Source organism: Chlorocebus sabaeus, chromosome 27 (genome assembly GCF_047675955.1).
Source record: "Chlorocebus sabaeus isolate Y175 chromosome 27, mChlSab1.0.hap1, whole genome shotgun sequence".
NCBI lineage: Eukaryota > Metazoa > Chordata > Mammalia > Primates > Cercopithecidae > Chlorocebus > Chlorocebus sabaeus.
In genome coordinates, this window is record NC_132930.1 from 37,674,393 (window position 1) to 37,696,379 (window position 21,987).

Below are 21,987 nucleotides of genomic sequence, written 5' to 3' on the forward strand. Positions count from 1 at the left end.
TCCTATTTCTGGAGAATTGTTATTTTTTTTGACCTGCCTGGTGGTTCCCTGGAAGACCCCATTCTCAAAGCAGTCTTATTTAACTGATTCAGAGATCACCTAGTATGAATAGCTTTTTTCTTAGGGTCATTTATGAAAAACAATTAGGAGCGTTTGTTTAATATCATGGCTGCCTGTGGTAGTGAATAATAGTTGGGGCAAATAACAGCTTAACAGGAAATGCTTGAAATGATGTCCATAAAGGGCTCTGAAGAGCTTTGACACATTCCTGAGTATCTAGAAGGCCATGTGCATGCTGTGGTATGTATGAATGCTCAGGGAAGGCCTAGAAGGTTCTAAGCTCTCACCAGTGTCGGACTTTGAGGCTTCACTTAGGGGAAACTGAAAATTAAAACTGAGTAGTTAACTGTCTAGCTAAATGTTGAAGGCATGTTCAGTATGCACATAGAAAAATTTGTCAAAGACTTGGGGGCTTATTGGTTCCAGGCACTTAAGGACATCTCTGTTCATTTGACCACTATGTTAACAGAGCAGAGACTTCCGTGTTGATACATGTCAAAGAATGCAGATTTTACAGCACTAGTTCAGAAAAATTACTAAACAAACAATAGAAATAACAGCAAACAGTAACAACAACAAACCCTGGTTGGGGGCAGAGGGTAGAATCCAGAATTGCCATATTACCTAAAATGTTCAGTTTTGACAAAAATTATGAGATATGCACAGAATCCAGAAAGTATGACTCTTACACAGGAAAAAGCAGTCACTGGAAACTGTCTTTGAGGAAGCTCAAATGTTGGACTTGCTAGAGGAAGACTTTAAACAGGCTATTTAAAGTATATCTAAAGAGCTAAAGGAAAACATGTTTAAAGAAGTAAAGGAGAGCTGAAGAATGAGTTTTTAACAAATTGAAAATATCAGTAAAGATAAAAATAATAAAAAGCAGCCAAATCAAAATCATGGAGTTGAAAAGTGCAATAACTGAAATAAAAAGTCACCATAGGGGACACTTGAACAGGTGGGAGAAATAATATACAAACTTAAATGCAAGTAATTGAAATTATCTGTTCTGAGAAACAGAAAGGGAACAGAACAACAATAAATGAAAGGAGCTGGATAGACCTGTGGGATACCGTCAACCATACCAGTATTCACATAGTAGGAGTCTTCAAAGAGGAGAGTGGGGAGAAAGAGGGGGAGAGACACAGAGGGAGGGGGGGAGAGAGAGAGAGAGAGAGAGAGAGAAGAAGAAGAAGAAGAAGAAGGAGGAGGAGGAGGAGGAGGAGGAGGTATAAGCAAGGAGAAGAAGAAAGAAGAAAAAGAAGAAGAAAAAAGAAGAAAAAGAATAAAGGGGAGGAGGAGGAGAAGGAGGAAAAGAAGAAAGGAAGAAAGAAAGAAAGAAAGAAAAGAGAAAGAAAGGGAAAAGGATGAGAAGTGTCAGCAGAAAAGGGGGAGGAGAGGAGAGAAAAAGGGAAAGGAGAATGGGCAGATGGGATATTTGAAGAAATAATGGCTAAAAAGTTTCCAAATATGATAAAAATATATTAAGGTAGACACCCAAGAAGCTCAATGAAATCCAAGTAGTGCAGACTTGAAGAGATTCACACTTAGACACATCACAATCAAAGACAAAGAGAGACTCTTAAAAGTGGCAAGAGAAAAGTGAATGGCCATGTACAAGGGACCCTTAGTAGGATTAACAGCTAACTTCTCATTAGGAACTGTGATTCCAGAAGTCAACTGAATGTTTATTCAAAGTGATGAGAAATAATACTGTCAGCCAAGAATTCTGTGTCCAGCACAACTATCCTCCAAAATTGAAGGTGAAATTAAGACATTACAAGATAAACAGAAACTGAGAAAATGTGTCACTAGCAGACCTGTTGTACAACAAATACTAAAGGAATGCTGTAGGCTAAAATAAATGACACTAGAGAGTAACTCAAATCTGCATAAAGAAATAACATCAGTAAAGGTTACTAAATAGGTAAATATAAAAGAGAGTATAAATGTATTTTTTATTTGTAACTTTTTTCTTCTGTATAATTTATAAGACAACTGTATAAAGCAATAATTATAAATCTATGTTGATGGTCATATGACACATAAAGACAATTCATATGACAATAACTGCACAAAGGAGAGACGAGGGAACAAAGTTTTATATACTATTGAAATTAGGTTGATATTAATCTCAGCTAGAATGTTATAAGTCAAAATACAATATTGTAATGACCAGAACAACACTAATCCATGACTTAAAAAAAAGTGAAAGAAACAAGGGGAATAAAATAGCAGACTAAAAAAATACCTACTTAACACAAAAGAATGCAATGATTTAAGGATAGAGAAACAAAAAAGACCTATGAAATGGAAAACAAATAGCAAAATGGCATACATAAATCACACCTTATCAGTAAGTACATTAAATGTAAATGTATTAAATACTTCAATTAAAAGGCAGGGATCTGCAGAATGGATAAAAATTATCTAAATATATGGTGTCTACAAAAGACACCCTTAAATTCAAAGAAGCATGTAGGCTGAAAGTAAAATAATTTAAAAATTTATACCATTCAAACAGTAACCAAGAGAGCTGAGTGACTATATTAATATCAGACAAAAAGGCTTTAAGTAAAAACCTGTTACAAAAGACAAATGATGGCATTATATATTAATATAAATGTCGATTTACCATAAGATATAATGATTATAAACATATAACTAAAATAAACCTAAAAACAGTGTCCCACAACAAATCAAACAAAAACTGACAGAATTGAAGGAAGATATAGGCAATTCGATAATAATAGTTGGAGATCTTCGTGCCTCAATTTGAATAGGACAATTGGGAAGAAGATCCGTATGGGACTAGAATACTTCATCAATGCTAAAATTCAACTAGATTTAATAGGCACACACAGAACACTGAACAAAAAGAATCAGAATAAAATAAGTCTGAAGTATGGAATCCCGTACGAAAAGTATAATGAGTTGGGACTGAGAATAATTAGAGAATAGAAAATAGGAAGCCAAGATGGTTTTAAGCAAAAGGAATTTGTAAAAGGCAAAGTGGTTCACATGTTTGTGTCTTCAGATCTTGAAGACATTCAGCTGAGCTTTCTGATATGAGTTTCTTTCATCAGGATACACCCCCAACCCCCACTTAATCACCCAAGTCGTAATCTCTCCTTCCCCTTTACAGATAAACCCTGGTGTCTAACACATTCTACTTTCATCTCTACCCTCATCAAGAGGTAAGCTTGCAAAAGTGTTGAGACTTTGAAAGACTGAAGATAGATAGCTCAGAGATATCAAATTTGGAAGTATTTAAGAGATTACTAGCCAGTTCTAAAAGGATGACACCTAAACTGGCAGTCCAGAAACTGCCAGTGTATTCTAAGTACCCTGGCTTGCATCTAAAGCATAGGTTTGTTTCCCATTGCAATACAGAGATTCAGCACTATCCATGCCTATGAGTGCCTGAGCATTTTAGTACAATGATTAAATGCTAAGTTTTTGCTGTAGAACCACATGTATATATGGAATTAATTCTGCCACTTAATATATGTGTAGTATTGCACAACTTAATCTCTTTAAGCCTTAGAATCTTTATTTGTAATAATAATAATATCTATCTCATTGTAATGTTGTGAGAATTAAATGAAATAATAATGTAAACTGTTTAGCTGAGTGTCTTTTGTGTAAGGAGTTAATATCCTTACCCAGATTAAATGTTCTTTAAAGGAACTAAGCCTCATTAGACTGGGGTTTAGATCTCTGTCCAGGAGAAATCATGCTTTTAATTTAGGCAATTTTTTTTTTTTTCTGGAATCTCATTGCAACTGGTCAAGCTATATTAGAAATGAAAACCTATTGTACTAACCACTCCCAAAGGACTCATTCCTCCCTGCTAATGTAATCCAGGGAGCAGAGGCATGAAATAGTTAAATAGGAAAAATTCTGACTTGCTCCACACAAGGCAAATACTTATTAACATTACACAGGAAATATCAAGTCACCCTGCTTCCAGCCAATGGAGCAAATCCATTTGTATGTTAGACCCCCCTCAGTTGACCATTTTACAAAAAGTTGTCAAATATAAAACTGGCGTTTTATTACCATAGCAAAAAAGCTTAGAGAAAAGCACAAGCTGAAGCTGAAAATATGACCTTGACTCAGGAAAGGAAGTGGCAGATCACAAGGGAAGGAAACAATGTGGGGCCCTAAGAGGGTTAACATAGCCTGGAGGAAGACGAAAAACCCAGAGTGGACCAGAGCTGGGAGTCTTTCTTTACTCTGTCCAGCTAGAAACTTTCTAACATTTCTTAGCAAGGAAGAACTAAAACTGATAGTTTTTTTTTTTTTTTTTTTTTTTTTTTTTTTTTTTTAATGAATACAAGCTTAGATTGTCAATGGAGACAACTATAGCTAGTTTTCAACATAAAGCATGGAAGTCAATCTTTTAAAATTAACTGTTATTATAAAAATCCTGAGTTTAAGACCCCTCCACGCATTGCTCTATAGAGACACCTGAGCTGCTTGAACAGCACTGTCTATTTCAGTTAAGATTCTGGTGCCAGAGTGAGGAAAACCATGTGGGTAGCAGTTTTCAGAGTACTTCTTTAGCCAGTTTACTTCTGCTTAATGACAACAGTGAACTTATTCTCTTGTACACCCTCTGCGTCCTCCACTGTAATGAGAAACCCAGACAAATAACTTTTTAAGGTACTCCAAGTTCTAGAAGCCTCCGATTCTGCCATAACATTGACATAAAACTTTTAATCCCCAACTGGTAGTGAATCTAAGCAGAGGAAAAAAAAAAGAGGCAATGTGAAGTGGGTTCCTCCATACTTGGGGAAGGAAACTCAAACAATTTCCTAGTGACCTCATACAGCTTGGGCACAGAAAGGAGTGAGGAATAAAAGGTGATAGAAATAAGATTTACATTGATATATTAGGTGAGGGTTACTGGCCGTGGTCTGCCTTTTCAGTGGAGTTAGAAGCTGCTACAGGATATTTTACCAGTTACAACCTATGTATGTGAGAAGGAGCCTCCTATTGGGAACTTTTCCAAGGTCTAATAAAGCTGTGCTTTGCTCTCTCTGACCTTGGCCCAGCGACAGGTAAGTCCCACAACTTCTACCACCTTATAAACACTGAGATGGGCCATGAGAAAGGAATATAGAGGCTCTATATAGAGGATTAGGTCAACAAGCAGGCAGAAAAATGTCAAAACCACTAATCTAATTTACTGATGCTCTTAATGGGAGAATATAGGAAAATTTTTTGTCACGTACTGCAAATATGGCTTCAGCACCTTCATCCAGAGAAGCCCAAAGTTAGGGAATTGCACAAAGAGCAAGTAGTGTTACTGACCCAGGCAGAGAGTGGAAATGAAGGGAAGAACTCATAGGTGAGCTTGGGTGACAGGCTTCTCTCCTTTCCTTTCTTTTCCCTTCCCTTCCTTCCCTTCCTTTCCCTTCCCTTCCCTTCCCTTCCCTTCCCTTCCCTTCCCTTCCCTTCCCCTCCCATTTTCTTTTCTTTCTTTCTTTCCTTCCTTCCTTCCTTCCTTCCTTCTTTCCTTCCTTTCTCTCTTTTTTTAGATGTAATTTGAGTGTTTACTGTATGCCATGATACTATGTTAAGAATTACGAATAGAAAGGTTAATGATGCAAGTCTTGCCATTGACTTATTGAAAGAATTTTATCAAGAACCCAAGTAATGAGTAATGAACAACACCCAGTTCCTACTCTTTGAGAACTCTCAGTTTGCTTTAGCCAACAGTGTAGAATATGGTGGATAAATGGGTACAGTATCACAGGAATAGAGGAAGTAAGTCACTTTCCAAGGGCAGTGAGAAATAGTTAACTAACATGGTGACAGTTGAACTGAGTGAAGGTTGATTTGGAGACTTTTATGTGATGGTGTGGAAGGAAGACTTTCTAGCCATGTGGCATGGTATGATAATACAAAAAAGGGTGATGGTTTTGGAGAATGCTGTGGTCTTTAGTCTCACCGGTCCATAGGGTTAGGAGGAGGATGTAGGCATTATTAGAAGATAAAACTGATTAGATCTGCTTGGTGCAAGATCATAGAGGGTCTTTTGAAGTAAATTCTTCAATTAATTCTGGCTGCAGGAGATCATGAGGAGCACTTAAGCAGGGATGGAGTGGGGTGAAGACTTGAGTTGCTTTGCATTTTACAAAGATCATTTTGATAACTGGTGGTGGATGGAAACCAAGAGATCAGATAGAAAGTGGTTGCAGTGGTGTGTGAAAAGAGGGGTGTGGGAGTGAAGCAGGAAATGATGAAGGGAGAGCACTCTATATCCACAAGAGGAAATAGACATGTGTACGATTAACTGTAATAGAGTTTGGAGTAAACACAGAGAATTAAAATGAATGCAAGAGGCACAACACCCCTAATGGTGAGGTTCTTTTTAAGCAGCTCCTCATGGGCAGAAGCCTTCTTGATGAAGCAAGTGAAGTGACAACTGCCAATAAGTCTTGGATAAATCTCAACATAGTAGACACCCTGGAGCTTCTGGAAGATCTTAAGATCAGCTGACTAGCAAACAGATTACTAACAAAGATCTCTTTTCTGGCAAGAAGGGAGTTGTTTTGGCTTTCAGAAGCCCTTCTTACAAAAACACCCAGAACAAAATAAAATCGACATTTTTTTTCCTTTGTCCTGGAAGCTAATGTTGGTTTTGAAGAGGATGGAAAGTCTGTACATCTAAGCTGACCTCTCAGCCAGCTGTACTTGCAAGCCTCAGGCCTCAGTTTTCCCATGGTTGTGAATCGTCAGCAATACTAGGTTCTTCTAGTTCTAGCTATGCTACTTAAGCAATTTGTGACTCTGGGTGTGTAACCTTCCCTCTCAGGATGAATCTGTAACAACAGGAGTTTGTAGTAAGTGCTCTTTTAGATTTTCTCTGAAACTCTTACTCTTTATCACTCTGGGTCTAGCCTGGCATGCATTGGGAATACCAATAAAGGTTTGAAACACAATAATAAATAAATGGAGCCAGGTGCCTTGGCGAGATCACTTGAAAGATGTTAAGTGCTCATATCACAAAGCCCTGGGGCAGCCTCACTGGTGGCAGCATCCCCTAAGGTTTTTGTCTGTTTTCAGGGTGACATTCTTCTCTCAAGGTTTTGGGGATACAGGAGGTGAGAGAAGAGTTTATTCCTGAATCATGGAAATGAACACACTGAAATCAGATCTTCCTTCCTGGTGTGGATTTGTTCCCAGGTGTCAGTCTGCAGAGTTGGGTCACCGACCAGCTGCAATGCTGTACAGGTTGTATTTTTTTCTTTGCAACATTTGGTGGAACGTTTGGGGCTGGGGTGAGGGGAGGATTATCTGAACCAGATGTTTAGGGGCTATCTATCTGACACAATTGAGGAATTAGTTTTAAGTGATTATCCATGTGACCAGTCTTGGAGCACTCACCTTTCTGGGCCGGGAAAGCAGGGCTTGGCTGGCTACATTCTAAGGAGAAGAAGCAAGGAGTGTTGAGGACTGTGTGCATGGATATACTTGTGCTTGGAGACTGTTTCCAGAAGATAGTTCATGAGTCAAGTAAAAGCAACTACAAGGGGTTCCCCAGAAGAGGGGTCTCAGATAACTCTGAAGAGACCTAGAGCCAGCGTGACTGAGGAATTGTAAACTGATTCTATGTGCTAAGGATAGCACAGACTTACAGGAAAGTCACTCTTAGGAGGCAACTACTGATGGCTAAAGAGGGTCCTGCAGGAAAAGCTACTGAGAATGAACCTGGATGCTGAACATGCCAGCTGAAGGGGTGTGGTTAGGTGGCAGTCAAAGGCCACCTATCCTGCTACCCTCTCAACCTTACATAGTCCCTATAGCCTTGGTTCAATGTGAAACTCAAGTTGTGCTTAAGATACCGGGGAGAGAGGGGTAGGGAATCCTATATTGACTGATATGAGCCTCATGGTGTGAATAGGGGCTTTGAATAAAAGCTACATAGAATTCTACAAGAGAAAGGCACATTTCTTGCATACATGGATTCCTGTCTTTCGATTTGCATCTGCAACAAAAATGAGTAAAATGAAGTGAGAGAGTTGCAGTGGCTGGAAGTCCCAGGGGGGTGTTTCAGGAACACTAAAGATGGAAAGGCGTCACAGACAAGGCCAAAATCAAGATTAAAAGATGTTTCCTGACTTTTTAATGATTGCCATTCTAACTGGTGTGAGATGGTATCTCATTGTGGTTTTGATTTGCATTTCTCTGATGGCCAGTGATGATGAGCATTTTTTCATGTGTCTGTTGGCTGTATGAATGTCTTCTTTTGAGAAATGTCTGTTCATATCCTTTGCCCACTTTTTGATGGGGTTGTTTGTTTTTTTCTTGTAAATTTGTTTGAGTTCTTTGTAGGTTCTGGATATTAGCCCTTTGTCAGATGAGTAGACTGCAAAAATTTTCTCCCATTCTGTAGGTTGCCTGTTCACTCTGATGGTAGTTTCTTTTGCTGTGCAGAAGCTCTTTAGTTTAATGAGATCCCATTTGTCAATTTTGGCTTTTGCTGCCGTTGCTTTTGGTGTTTTAGGTGCTGGAGAGGATGTGGAGAAATAGGAACACTTTTACACTGTTGGTGGGATTGTAAACTAGTTCAACCATTATGGAAAACAGTATGGCGATTCCTCAAGGATCTAGAACTAGATGTACCATATGACCCAGCCATCCCATTACTAGGTATATACCCAAAGGATTATAAATTATGCTGCTATAAAGACACATGCACACGTATGTTTATTGCAGCACTATTCACAATAGCAAAGACTTGGAATCAACCCAAATGTCCATCAGTGACAGATTGGATTAAGAAAATGTGGCACATATACACCATGGAATACTATGCAGCCATAAAAAAGGATGAGTTTGTGTCCTTTGTAGGGACATGGATGCAGCTGGAAACCATCATTCTTAGCAAACTATCACAAGAACAGAAAACCAAACACCGCATGTTCTCACTCATAGGTGGGAACTGAACAATGAGATCACTTGGACTCGGGAAGGGGAACATCACACACCGGGGCCTATCATGGGGAGGGGGGAGGGGGGAGGGATTGCATTGGGAGTTATACCTTATGTAAATGACGGGTTGATGGGTGCAGCACACCAACATGGCACAAGTATACATATGTAGCAAACCTGCACATTGTGCACATGTACCCTACAACTTGAAGTTTAATAATAATAAATAAATTAAAAAAAAAAAAAAAAAAAAAAAGATTAAAAGATGGCTTCAGCTTAGGTTTTAACACGATGCCAATAAAAATCTGCCTTTGGCCCTTATGTTAACCTCAAAAGGCTACATACAAAGAGGATGACTTTAAACCTGTAATGGCGGATTTGGCTTCCCTGGGAGGAAATACACAAGGCATTATTCTGCTCGTCTTTATTCCCTCTGTCCTCTCTGGCCTACAGTCGAGCAGATTCCCATTTTCCTCTTGTTCTGTGGGAGGGATATTTCACTGGAGAACAACAGCTCATTGAGGGAGAGTGGTGTTCACACTGAGTCGTCGTTGTTGAGGCTTTGTGGGTTTGGTTTTATTCAGCCTGTGTTGCCATGACAAAGTACCATAGAGTGGGTAGATTAAACAATGGAAATTTATTTGTCACCATTCTGGAGGTTGGGAAGTCCAAGATCTTGATCTTGGTGCTGGCCAATTTGGTTACTGGTGAGAGCTCTTTTCCTGACTTGCAGACAGCCGCCTTCTCACTGTGTCCTCACATGACCTTTCCTCAGTGCTTGAGGAGAAGGAAAGCATGAACTCTGGTGTCTCATTCCTTTCTTATAAAGACACTAATCCTATTGGATCAGGGCCTTACTCTTATGATATTGTTTAACCTTAATTATTTTAAGTTAGGCCCTATCTCCAAATGTAGTTATTGGGGGTTAGGGCTTCAACACGTGAATTTTGATGGCACAAATTTTCAGACTGTAGTATCATCCCTGTGTGTGGCTAGAATATAGGACACCAGAGGGTGGGTGGAGAGCAGACGTACTGGAACTTCTTTCTTCTACCCCTCCAGTAGGCAGAAACACTGCTTGCCAGTATGCCACCTTTGGTTCTTCACCAAGACCAAAGGAATTCGGAGCCATTTTTATGTGTAGAGCACTGTAATATGTTCTTAATATGTTAACATTTTAAATCTCACAACAGCCTCATACTGAAGAAATGATTACTACTCCAACCTAACAGCTGGTAGATACAGAAAGGTTAATGATCATATAACACCAAGATCTATTCTAAGCATGTTATATGGGTTAATGCATTTAGTCTTTACAATAGCCCTAGGAAGTTGTGAAAAAAAAATTAGCCAACCCTTAGAAATAAGGCAAAAAGAGGGTTGCACATTCTTTTAAAGTCACACTCAACATTGTCAAATGAGACCGCTATGACCTCTCCAAATATGTCCACACTCTAATTCCTGGGTCCTGTGAATTGTTGTGTTACAGGTAAAAAGGACTTTGCATATGTAATAAAGCTGATAGAATTTAAGATAGGGAGATTATCCTGGGCTGTCAATGTGGACACAGTCTGATCAACTGACCCTTTAAAGGCAAAGAACTTTCTTCAGCTGGTGTGCGTCAAGAGCAGAAGGGGAATTCAGAGATTTGAAGGGCAGGAGGGACCTGAGCTGTGTTGTTGGAGAGGGACACAGGGAAAGCAGGAGAAAAAAATGCGAACAGCCTCTAAGAGTAAGGCCACCTGGCTGAAAGCCAGTAGGGAAAGAGGAACCACAGTCCTGCAACTAAGTATCATGGAGCCTACAAGTGCTTTCTTCCTAGAGCCTCCTGATTAGAGCTCAACTGGCTGACACCTTGGTTTTGGCCTTAGGAAACCTGAAGCAGAGAAACCAATTGAGCCGACCTGGATTTCTGGCCTACAGAGCTGTGAGATAATGAATTTGTGTGTGTGTGTGTGTTAAAGCTGCTGTTTACAGTAATTTGTTTCAGCATGAACAGAAAGCTAATATACTCACTTGAGAACTCTCTTGGGCCAGTACTGTCCACTAGAACATTGAGCTATGGCAAAAATGCTCCATTCTGTCCTCTCTAACACAGAAGCCACTAGTCACAGCTGGCACTGAGCACATAAAATGTGGCTACAGTGACTGAGAAACTGAATTTTCAGTTTTATCTATTTCTATTTAATTTATATTTAAATTTAAATAGCTACATGAGGTTAGTGGTTACCATATTTGACAGTGCAACTGTAGGGTGTGTACCTGTGTATCACTTACTATTGACTAAATAGGGCCCAGAGTCTTTAACTTATTCATCAATGTGTAGGTTTTTGTCTGATAGAGATGCAAATGTTTTCAGTCTAGTGGAAAAGATAACTCCAAAGTTTATGAACATATTTCCTCTATGACATTAACCAGTTTTGTATCTAATCTAACAATCTTATTCTGATATTCTAGTGTCTATAAAATGTCAGTTCTTCAAATGCTCTTTGAACTACTTTTACCCTGTTGGTTTCCTGCTTAATGAGTTAGAGCTTTGAGAGTTGTGCAATCTATATTTGTATGTGTCATGTTTTTAAATTTTCTTTGAAAATTATGCTATTATTAGATACTTCTATTATCCTTGTTTTACCAGTGGTCAAACTGGACACACAGATGTTAAATTGTTTTTCTCTCTCTTTTTTTTTTTTTTTTTGAGACAGAGTCTCACTCTGTTTCCCAAGCTGGAGTGCAGTGGCGTGATCTCGGCTCACTGCAAGCTCCACCTCCCAGGTTCACGCCATTCTCCTGCCTCAGTCTCCCTAGTAGCTGGGACTACAGGCACCCACCACCATGCCCGGCTAATATTTTTTGTATTTTTAGTAGAGACGGAGTTTCACTGTGTTAGCCAGGATGGTCTCAATCTCCTGACCTCGTGATCCGCCCGCCTTGGCCTCCCAGAGTGCTGGGATTACAGGTGTGAGCCACGGCACCCGGCCTGTTAAATCGTTTTTCTAAGGTCACATAGCTGATGAGGTACAGCCAGTATGACTCCATAGAGCACACACGTAACTAGTGTACAAAAATGTCTTGGTTTGTTTGAACATTGATTGAAAAACACAACATCAGGGCATCTATGGGGTACACTTCCTGGAATGTGTTTCAAGGGAGCCCTGGAATCAGCGACTGTTCATAAGGCAGAGAGACGCCTGGCTGTGTGGGGTGGTGAGAAGCACCCAGGGTCTAGCACATGAATATTTGAAGGTTGTGCTAGGGAAGGGCTGAGGCTATTTGGTGCTGGCTGTTTTTCTTGATCTGCTAGGGCTAAGTTATTTTGGCTTGGTCTTGGTGAGGAATCTGTAGAGAGAAGGTATCAGAGCTAACAGCAGTAATTAAACAGTTTCCCATTTCATGTATTGTGACATCCATTTGCAGAGTTACACCCAATAATTGTTGGAAAAGATTTCCCTCCTCCCATCATGATAACGTAAATTGATGGAAGTTGTATTTCTCTGGGAGGTGGCAGCTCTATGCAAGGGTGACTTGATCTGTTGCTGTAGCCACGTGTCAGGAAAGTCCACCACTAGCAGATGAGAGATGCTCTGCTCTCCACACTTAGTCTAACTTTGGATTTTCCCATGCTTCCATGCTGCTTTCAAGCCATGATCTTTGGGTGACATTTGATAAGTCTGTCCATTTCCCTTAGAATTCCAAATATGTTATTGTCTCAAAGGTGGACCACTATGAAACTTAGTTTCACTATGAAACTTAGTTTCTCTTAAAAAGAGAATTGATTTGTGAAGTGTATGGACTTTTATTTATTAATAATTAACAATTAAAAATCATATATATATTTGGAGTACAATGTGATGTTTACACACACACACACACACACACACATTGTGGAATGATTAAGTCAAATTAATTAAAATATCCATCACCTCCCATATTTATCTTTTTGTGTGTGTGGTGAGAATATTTGTAGTCTACACTCTTCGCAATTTCCAAATACACTCTACATTATTTATTATCTGTAGTCACCATGCTGTACAATAGGTATCCAGAACTTACTCATCCTGTCTAACTGAAACTTTATACCCTATGACCAGCATCTATTTGCCCTCTTTCCCAGCTTCTGGTGACAATTAGTCTATGCTCTGCTTCTGTAAGTTGACCTTTTTTAGAGTTCACGTGTAAGTGAGGTCATACAATATTTGCCTTTCTGTGCTTGTCTTATTTCACTTAATGTAATGCCCCGCAGGTTCATTCATTTTGTGACAAATGACAAGACTTTCTTCTTTTCTTAGGCTGAATAGTATTCTATTATGTTTATATACCACATATGCTTTATCCATTTATCCACTGATGGACACTTAAGTTGTGCCCATATCTTGTCTATTGTGAATAGTGTTGCAATGAACATAGGAGTGTGTATAGCTATCTTTTGACATGCTGATTTTATTTCCTTCAGAAGTAGGAATCATATGGTAGTTCTGTTTTTCATTTTTTGAGAAACCTCTATACTGTTTCCATAATGGCTGTACTTACACCCAATAACAATGAACAAGGGATCCTTTATCATCACATTCTTACCAACACCTTGCTTCTTTTTGGTAAAAGCCATTCTAACAGGTGTGAAGTGATATCTTATTGCATTTTCAATTTGCGTTTCCCTAATGAGTAATGATGTTGAACATTTTTTCATATACTTGTTGAACATTTATATGTCTTCTTTTGAGAAATAGACATTTCTATACTTAAATAGACATTCCAGTGCTTCACACACATTTAATTCACTTTTTCATTTTGTTTTATTTTAAAATTATTTTAATTTTTTAATTTAATAGATGTCAGAGTACAAGTGGTTTTTGGTTACATGGATGAATTGTATAGTGGTGCACCATGGGATTTTAGTGTACTCATCACCCAAGTGCTGTACCTTGTACCCAATAGGTAGTTTTTCATACCTCACCCTCCTCCCGGTTTCCACTTTTCTGAGTCTCCAGTGTTCATTATTGTTTTCCTCTGTGAGGAATGTCAATGGTTGTTTAGTGGGAATAGCATTGAATCTATAAATTACTTTATAGAAAATGGCCCTTACCACCCATTTTCATGATATTGATTTTTCTATCCATGAGCATGCAATGTTTTTCCATTTGTTTGTGTCCTTTCTGAGTGCCTTGAGCAGTGGTTTAGATTCTCCTTGAAGAGGTCTTCATTTCCCTTTTTATCTGTATTCTTAGGTATTTTATTCTCTTTGTAACAATTGTGAATGGGAGTTCATTCATGATTTGAATCTCTGCTTGTCTCTTGTTGGTATTTAGAAATGCTTGTGATTTTTGCACATTGATTTTGTATCCTGAGACTTTGCTGAAGTTGCTTATCAGCTTAAGAAGCTTTGGGACTGAGACTATGGGGTTTTCTAGATATAGGATTATGTAATCTTCAAACAGAGAAAGTTTGACTTCCTCTCTTCATATTTGAATACCTTTTATTACTTTTTCTTGCCTGATTGCCCTGGTGAGAACTTCCTATACTATGTTTAATAGGAGTGGTGACTGAGAGTATCCTTGTTTTGCCCAGTTTTCAAGGGGAACACTTCCAGTTTTTGCCCATTTTGTATAATATTAGCTGTGGATTTGCCATAAATGGCTCTTATAATTTTAAAGTATGTTCCATCAATACCGAGTTTATAGAGAGTTTTTAACATGAAGGGATGTTGAATTTTATCTAACGCCTTTTCTGCATCTATTGAGATAGTAATATGGTTTCTGTCTTTATTTCTGTTTATGTGATGAGTTATATTTATTGATTTGTGTATGTTGAACCAGACTTGCATCCTGGGGATGAAGCCAACTTGGTCATGGTGGATAAACTTTTTGATGTGCTGCTGCATTCGGTTTGCCAGTATTTTATTGAGGATTTTTACATCAATGTTCATCAGGGATATTGGCCTGAAGTTTTCTTCTTTTGTTGTATCTCTGCCAGGTTTTGGTATCAGGGTGATGCATAATGTTGGCCTCATAAAATAAGTTATGGAGGAGTCCCTCCATTTCAATTGTTTGGCATTGTTTCAGAAGAAATGACACCAGCTCCTTTTTGTATTCTAGTAGAATTCAGATGTAAATCCGTCTGATCCTGGTATTTATTTATTTATTTATTTATTTATTTAATTTATTTATTTTTGGCTGGTAGGCTATTTATTACTGCCTCAATTTCAGAACTTTCTATTGGTCTGTCCAGGGATTTAATTTCTTGCTGGTTTGGTCTTGGCAGGGTGTATCTGTCCAGGAATTTATGTATTTCTTCTATATTTTCTAGTTGATTTGAATAGATGTGCTTATAGTATCATCTAATGACTGTTTGTATTTCTGTAGAGACAGTGGTGATATCTTCTTTATCATTTTTTATTGCATCTATTTGATTCTTCTATTTTTTCTTCCTTATTGGTCTAGCTAGTCTATTTTATTTAATTTTATTGATTTTTTCAAAAAACCAGTTCCTGGATTCATTGATTTTGAAGGTTTTTGTTATGTAACTGTCTCCTTCAGTTCCACCCTGATCTTAGTAATTTCTTGTCTTTTGCTAGTTTTGGGGTTTGTTTTCTCCTCATTCTCTAGTTCTTTTAGTTGTGATGTTAGGTATTGATTTAATATCTTTCTCTCTTTTGATGTGGATATTTAGTGCTATAAATTTCCCCCTTAACACTGCTTTAGCTGTGTCTCAGAGATTCTGGTCTGTTGTGTCTTTGTTCTCATCGGTTTCAAAGAACTTCTTGATTTCTGCCTTAATTTCATTATTTACCCAGGAGTCATTCAGGAGCAGGTTGTTCAATTTCCATGTAGTTGTATAGTTTTGAGTGGGTTTCTTGATCTTGAGTTCTAATATGATTGCACTGTGGTCTGAAAGACTGTTATGATTTCAGTTCTTTTGCCTTTGCTTAGGAGTGTTTTACTTCCAATTATGTGATCAGTTTTAGAGTAAGTGCCATGTGATGACAAGAAGAATGTATATTCTGTTGATTTGGGGTGGAGGGTTCTGTAGATATCTATCATGTCCACTTCATGCAGAGCTGAGTTCAGGTCTTGAATATCCTTGTTAATTTTCTGTCTCAATGATCTGTCTAATACTGACAGTAGGATGTTAAAGTCTCTCACTGTTATTGTGTGGGAGTCTCCATTTCTTTGTAGGTCTCTAAGAATTTGTTTTATGAATCTGGGTGCTCCTGTAATGGGTGCATATATATTTAGGATAGTTAGCTCTTCTTGTTGAATTGATCCCTTTACCATTATGTAATGCCCTTCTTTGTCTTTTTTGATCTTTGTTGGTTTAAAGATTGTTTTGTCAGAAACTAGGATTGCAACCCCTGTTTTTGTTTTGTTTTGTTTTGTTTTGTTTTGCTTTCCATTTGCTTGGTAAATTTTCCTCTATCCCTTCATTTTGAGCTGGTGTATCTTTGGGTGAGAGATGGGTCTCTTGAATACAGCACACGGATGGGTCTTGACTTGATCCAGTTTGTGATTGTATGTCTTTTAATTGGAGCATTTAGCCCCTTTACATTTAAGGTTAATATTGTTATGTGTGAATTTGATCCTATCATCATGATGCCAGCTGGTTATTTTTTGCATTAGCTGATGCAGTTTCTTTATAGTGTCATTGGTCTTTGTACTTCAGTGTGTTTTTGCAGTGACTAGTAACAGTTTTTCCTTTCTATTTTTTGTACTTCCTTCAAAAGCTCTCGTAAGGCAGACCTGGTGGTGATGGATTCCTTCAGCATTTGCTTGTCTGAAAAGGGTTTTCTTTCTCTTTCACTCATGAAGCTTAGTTTGGCTGGATGTAAAACTCTGGGTTGGAAATTCTTTTCTTTGACAATGTTGAATATTGGTACTCAATTTCTTCTGGCGTGTAGGTTTTCCACTGATAGGTCCACTGTTAGCCTGATGGACTTCCTTTTGAGGTTACCTTGCCTTTCTCCCTTGCAGTGCTTAACATTTCTTCCTTCATTTTGACTTTGGAAAATCTCATGATTACGTGTCTTGGGGTTGATCTTCTCATGGAGTGTCTTACTTTTCTCAATTTGAATGCTGGCCTGTCTTGCTAGGTTGGGAAAGTTCTCCTGGATGATATCCTGAATTATGTTTTCCAATTTGGTTCCATTCTTCAAGTCTCTTTCAGGTACCCCAATCAGTCATAGGTTCAGTCTTTTTGCATAATCCCATACTTGTCAGAGGTTTTGTTCATTCATTTTTATGTATTTTTCTCTAATCTTGTGTACCTGTCTTATTTTAGCAAGATAATCTCCAAGCTCTGAAATTCTTTCCTCTGCTTGGTCTATTCAGCTATTGATATTTGTGGTTGCATTGTAAAGTTCTTGTGTTGTGTTTTTCAGCTCCATCAGGTCATTTATGTTCCTTTCTAAACTGGCTGTTCTGGATAACAGCTCTTGTAATGTTTTATCATCATTCTTAGCTTCTTTGCATTGGGTGAGAACATGTTCCTTTAGCTCTGCAAATTTCATTATTACTCACTTTCTGCAGCTTACTTTTGTCAATTCATCCATCTCAGCCTCTATGCAGTTTTGTGCCCTTGCTGGAGAGGTGTTGCAATCATTTGGAGGAGAAGAGGCACTCTGGCTTTTTGAGTTTTTGGTGTTTTTTTAAATTGATTTTCTCTCATCTTCATGAGTTTATCTAGCTTCAATGTTTGAGGCTGCTGGCCTTCGGATGGGTTTTTTGTGGGGACTTATTTGTTGATGCTGTTGTTGTTGTTGCTTTCCCTTTGCTTGCTTTTAACAGTCAGGCCCCTCTTCTGTAGGACTGCTGTGGTTTGCTGGGGCTCCGCTTCAGATCCTATTCACCCTTACCTGGGTCCCTCCTGCACCTGGAGATGCAGAGGCTGCAGAACAGCAAAGATGGCTGCCTGCTCTTTCCTCTAGACTCTCCATCCCAGAGAGGCACTGTATTAGTCAGGGTTCTCTAACAGGACTGAACTAATAGGATATGTATATCTATATCTATTTCTATATCTATATCTAAACTTAAACGATCACAAGTTCCCAGAATAGGCTGTCTGCAAGCTTGAGGAGCAAGGGGAGCCAGTCCAAGTCTCAAAACTGAAGAACTTAGAATCTTATGTTCGAGGGCAGGAAGCATCCAGCGCAGGAGAAAGATGTAGGCTAGGAGGCTAGGCCAGTCTCGCCTTATCACATTTTTTCTGCCTGTGTTACATCTGCTGGTGACAGATTAAGGGTGGGTCTTCCTTCCCCAGCCCATTGACTCAAATGTTAATCTCCTTTGGCTACACCCTCACAGACACACCCAGGATCAATACTTTGCATCCTTCAATCCAGTCAAGTTGACACTGAGTATTAACCATCACAAGTCTACCCCTTGTCAACCTGAACCCATACACATCTCCTGAGATCATACATAATCTTTAAATAAAGACAATAATAAGATCATAATTATGCCTAACGTAATACAACCATCCTTCGTGCAGCCGGAACTGCAGCAATCCCCAACCCAAATACTATTACAGAAAGTTAACAATACTTAAATGCCAATATGAAGTCAATAAACTTATGTCACATGATAAAGGAAGAGGAAATAAAATGAAGATATTTTCTTAGGACAAGTGTATATATGCACAAACATGTTTTTAACAAAAGAAGGAGGAAATATTCATAATATATACAGTCCTCATTTCTGCAGCTGGTCACATGGTTGTAGCTGGTATTGATGACTACCTTCTTCTACTACCCATTCTATATTCCCTTGCCTTCAGCAAGCTCCTCAGCAGGTTGTGATTTTTTTCCTGGTGGAGTGACCCAAACATTCATTCCTGAGGGGCCTGGACCATTTGTAGTCCTGCCTGGATTGGGCTGTTCGTTCTGGCATCAGAGTTTACAAACTCAGTGTCCCCAGCTTCATCAGGGTCCTCCCACATGTCCCCATTCCAAGTTGCAGGGTCCCATTCTTTTCCAACCAATGCCCTTACTTTAACAATAGACACCTGGTGAGGCTGTGCATGTACCTTCCATTGCAGGTCAGCCACTTGCGTGATAAGAGCTTGTGTCTGTTTTTCCACAATTTCAGCTCTTTGCCTGTAGGAGATAAGACTCTCACTCAGGGCAATCTTAGCAAATTTGAGGCTCAGTATCTGCTTCTGAAGCCAGGAGAGAGAATCCCTGAGTTGTTCATTTTCTTTCATTGTTTTGTCCACTGAACTTAGGAGCAACCAACCAGCTTCATTATGTTCCTTGGTTCTCCACATATGGTCAAAGGTATTATGTATAGAGTCACTAAACTCTGCCTCTCGTGATCAGTGAATCAGGAGTGTCAAATTAATTTATTTTGCATAACTCTTTAAACAGCTCACACCAAGGACTACTAGTGTTCTCTATACTATTAGAAGTAGAGTCCTTACCATTTTGGGGTCTAATCATATCAAGCAACAAACACCCTACTCCTGGTAGCAAAATCTGTATTAGTCAGGGTTCTCTAAAGAGACAGAACTAATAGGATGTATATCTATATCTATATCTATATCTATAGCTATATCTATATCTATATCTATCTGTATGTATTGTGTGTAGATGGATAGATAGATAGATAGATAGACACATAGATAGATAGAAGCTTATTAAGTATGTACTTACACTATCACAAGGTCCCACAATAGGCTTTCTGCAAGCCTGAGGAGCAAGGGGAGCCAGTCCAAGTCTCAAAACTGAAGAACTTGGAGTCTGATGTTGGAGTTCAGGGAGCATCCAGCATGGGAGAAAGATGTAGCCTGGGAAGCTAGGCCAGTCTTGCCTTTTTACACTTTTTCTGCCTGCCTTATATTTGTTGGCAGCTGATTAGATGGTGCCCACCAGATTAAGGGTGGGTCTGCCTTCTCCAGCCCACTGACTCAAATGTTAATCTCCTTTGGCAAGGCCCTCACAGATACACTCAGGATCAATATTTTGCATCCTTTGATCCAATCAAGTTGACACGCCATATTAACCATCACAGGCACCAACTAATGCCAGCAGGAACGCTACTGTATAAGGTGTTTGGTGACCCCAGTCAGGAGGCACGGGATCTGGGACCTGCTTAACGAAGCATTCCAGCTACCTCTTGGCAGAGGGGGTGTGCTGCGCTGGTGGGAATCCCACTTGTCTGGACTGCCCAGAGTCCTCAGAGCCAGCAGGAGGAAAGACTTAAGTTTGCTGATCTGTGGATACCAGGGCTACCCCTCTCCCCAGGGACTCAGTCCCAGGGAGATCAGAATTCTGTCCCTAAACCCCTGGCTGGAGTTGCTGAAAATCCTGCAGGGAGGCCCAGCCTGGTGAAAAGGGATGGGTCAGGGTCCAGCCTAAAGAGGCAGTCTGGCCATGATTGATCTGTCACAGCTATTGTGGTGCACTTGGGGAATTCCTCCTGACTCCAAACCGTTCAGTCTCCCTGGCACTGGCAGGGGAAAATAAGCAGATTGGAGCTGCCTTGGTGGCTGCTGCCCCTTCCCTCTGGGCGCTCAGTTGTTTTAGGCTGAAGGCAGCCATAGTGATGGCCGCCGCCCCTCCCCTGGGGAGCTCAATTATCTTAGGTGGCAGACAACGGCAGTGATGGCAGCCGCCCCTCCCTCAGGAAATCAGTAGTCTTAGGCGGCCTCCAGCTGAATGGCCACCAAAAATCTGCACAGCTGTGTGCTTGGATCCCAAGGCCCTTGGTGGCATGGGCCCATGAGGGAGCTCTCCTGATCCATGAGTTGCACAGACCCGTGGATAAAGCATGGTTTCCTGGGTGGGATAGCATAACCACTCACCACCTCCCTTGGCGGGGAGTGGGAGTTCCCCTTGTCCCATGTGGCTCCCGGGTGGGCTGTGGCACCACCTTTGATTTTCCTCTCTCTCCATGGGTTGCACCAACTGCCTAGTCCGTCTCAATGAGAGAACCTGGATACCTCAGTTGCCAGTGCAGGATTCACTTGCCATTTTCTTTCTTCTTGGTGGGAGCCTCTGACTGCAACTGTTTCTAGTCAGCCATCTTGGCCTCTTCCCCTGATGGTTTTTATTGAAAATGTCTGTCTGTTTAGAAAAGTTTTCATTCATATCCTGAATTTTTAAAAAATGTCTTTATATTGGCTCTTACCTTTCTCTTGTATTACCTTGACTAACTTAATAATCAACCTTTTGAATTCTTTCTCTGGTATTTCAAAGATTTCATTTAGTTTGAATCCACTGTTGGAGAGTTAATGTGATCTTTTGGGGATGCTATAGAACCGCATTTTTTCATATTTCCAGAATAATTTTTTCTGGTTTATTTTTATGTGGGTAGACTATTTCTTCTAATTATTCTTAAATTTAGGTTTTATTTCATTGGGTATTTAAATTTTTTTTTTCTCTTGAGGATGTGACTTATAGTTTACTGTCACCTAGTTCAGCTCTAGGTACTTTCAGTGGCAAAGACTCTGTATGTGTTCCTTGGTTATAGAGAATCTGTGTGTGATGGCTTTCACAGATACTGGTTGTCGTAGCAATGTGTTGGGTGTGTGAGCAGGTTCACTGTCTCCTGTGGGGCTAGAATGTTTGCCCACTTTTTAATTGGGTTGTTTTCTTGCTATTGAGTTGTTTGTATTCTTTAAATATATTGAATATTAACCCCTTGTTCCGATGTATGCTTTGTAAATATTTTCTTCCACTTCGTAAGCTGTCTCTTCACTTCATTGATTATTTCCTTTGCTGTGAAGAAGTTTTTAGTTTTATGCAATCTCATTTGTCTATTTTTGCCTTTGTTACCTGTACTTTTGGGGTTATAGCTGAAAAAAGCTTTGTCATGACTGATGTCATTTTTTTTTCCTAGTTTCTAAGTAGTTTTACAGTTTCAAGTCTTATATTCAACTCTTTAATTCATTTTGATTTAATTTTTATATATGGGGTGAGATAAGGGTCCACTTGTATTCTTTTACATGTGAATATCCAGTTTTCCCGACATTATTTGTTGAAGAGACTGTCCTTTT

At 39.4% G+C, this 21,987-nt stretch overlaps 1 long non-coding RNA gene across 1 annotated transcript in view; it reads left to right on the plus strand.

The window, feature by feature from the left end:
* LOC103246354 (uncharacterized) overlaps positions 1-7,746 on the plus strand; it is a 61,906-nt gene extending 54,160 nt beyond the window's left edge. Inside the window, exon 4 of the long non-coding RNA XR_012091605.1 lies at positions 7,138-7,746. This is a non-coding gene — a long non-coding RNA (uncharacterized lncRNA). The remainder of the gene's footprint in view (positions 1-7,137) is intronic.
* The last annotated feature ends 14,241 nt before the right edge of the window (positions 7,747-21,987 follow it).